Below are 2,088 nucleotides of genomic sequence, written 5' to 3'. Positions count from 1 at the left end.
ATGGAAGCAGAAACTGCTGCCATTTTAACAGCCCTTAGAGAGTGCTCTAACAGAAAATTGCAGAATGTGATTATTGAGACTGATTCACTTAGTCTCAAGAAAATCATTCAACAGTCTTGGAGGGTTCCATGGGAAATAGCAGAAAAAATGAAAGAGATCAGAGAGATATTGAAGAAGATTAGAGCAAAGATCACACACATCTTTAGAGAGGGTAATAGTTTGGCAGATTCATTGGCTAATATAGTTATAGAATCACAAGCAAAACATCAATATAGTTGTTTCCAGGAACTACCATTGAAGGAAAGAAGGATATTAAATGCAGACAAAGCACAAATTCCTACACTCAGAATCAGAACACGCGCAATCATCCCACAATGAGACCATGACAGGCGAGAATTCACACAAGATTAACTACATTCAAGACCAAGCATTAACAGAGACAGTGAAGGGCAATGAACATCACTTATCTACAAATACTCTAGAAAGTAACAAGAAGATCACCACACAGTATTTGACAGATATGAGTAGCAAGTTTACACAAAAAAGAAGGGGGGAAAAGGGCTATGTAGACCGAGAGGGAGCAAACTCAGCTAAAAGGTTTCAATCAAGGCGGATTACGGTGCAGATCAGAGCAACAAGTTGATCCTTCATCATGGAAATGGAGCTAAGTCAAGCTGAAAATAAATGGAAGATTAAGAGAGTAGATAAATCAGGGAAAGAAGCCAAATGGAAGAGAAAATTACCTGAGCAGATTGAGCTTCATCATGGAGAACAATGGAGGAAGAACATCAAGATTCAGAAGGGTAGCATCAAAATAGGGAAATATAGTTCATGTGGGTACTTTCCAAAAAGAAACATATGCCCTAAATGTAAGGGATTGGATAGTAGTTGGATCGGGTCTTGTAGACCCATCCAATTTTTTATTTTTATTTTTTGTTTTTTGCCTTGTTTTGTTTGGGCCATGTGCCTTGTACAAACTTGGCTTGATTATTAAATAAAAGAAAAACTACCTAACTACACATACATCACTACCATATATATAATATTTACCTCTAGTTTAAAACAATTACATATACTATCACTTTTAATATTTATACCATATATTTTAAAAGATTTAGTTAGATACACAAATCCCTTAAATATGGTATTGGATAATTATCTTAAATTTAATCTCCTTAATTAATGGTCCACATTAACAATTCAAATTTTTTATCACATAAATCACACCTGCCGTTCCCCACCCCACGTCCACTAACCCTCATTCTTCCTCCATCTTCTCCCTTTTTCTTCCTTCATCCTCTCAATACATATTTGCATGTTCAAATCAACATTATACATATGTGTTTGTTTCTATTATTCTACTATTCTCATGTATCTTGATTTTGTATCTGAGTTAAAGTTCATAATGTTTTGACATTCAATTTTAAAAAGTTCTACAAATTAGGTTTTATATTTTTTGATTTTGTTGTTTCTCAAATACTTTAATGGTTGGTCATTTTCAAAATCAGACAATTCTTGTTAAAGGTACTACACATTAACAATATTATACTAAATCAAACAACTTCTATTTGTTATTTTCACTCATGAGTTTTTCATTGTAGGGACTGACTCTTCATCCGTTAACATTCAAGCCGAGAATAGATCTAAGTATAGGAACGACTCAATCAAGAGGGAAGAGTTACGCCAAACTTTACTTAACATAATAAATACATCATTAGATATGCAACAATGTAGATGCTAAAAAAAGGAAGAATTTTGAAATTTTTTACTTTTTTTTTTATTAGTGATAAGACAGATACTCTAACATCGTGAGTTGTTCCTAAATTCGATTGTTTCAATTACATTCCATATTTAGATACACATGATTTATGTATATGCTTACAACTTACTGTGTATCCGAGATACAATATAATGTATGAAATTGATACTTGATAGATCAAATTAATACTAGATACATATGAAAGATACATGAAATTAAAATTAGATCATATAAATAGATACATAAAATTAATAATAGACACATATAACAAATACACGAAATTAATACTAGATACTTCTATTATACATATGAATGTACTTGTATGATAC

At 32.0% G+C, this 2,088-nt stretch overlaps 1 long non-coding RNA gene across 1 annotated transcript; it reads right to left on the bottom strand.

The window, feature by feature from the left end:
• Nucleotides 1–407: 407 nt before the first annotated feature.
• LOC107061821 (uncharacterized) lies at nt 408–896 on the bottom strand. Its single transcript, XR_001474248.1, has 2 exons — nt 744–896; nt 408–674 (listed from the first exon to the last, which is right to left on the bottom strand). It is a non-coding gene; the product is annotated as an uncharacterized lncRNA (long non-coding RNA).
• Between the last annotated feature and the right edge of the window lie 1,192 nt (nt 897–2,088).

Source organism: Solanum tuberosum, unplaced genomic scaffold, assembly GCF_000226075.1.
Source record: "Solanum tuberosum cultivar DM 1-3 516 R44 unplaced genomic scaffold, SolTub_3.0 scf00168, whole genome shotgun sequence".
NCBI lineage: Eukaryota > Viridiplantae > Streptophyta > Magnoliopsida > Solanales > Solanaceae > Solanum > Solanum tuberosum.
This window is presented reverse-complemented; position numbering and strand designations above follow the sequence as displayed.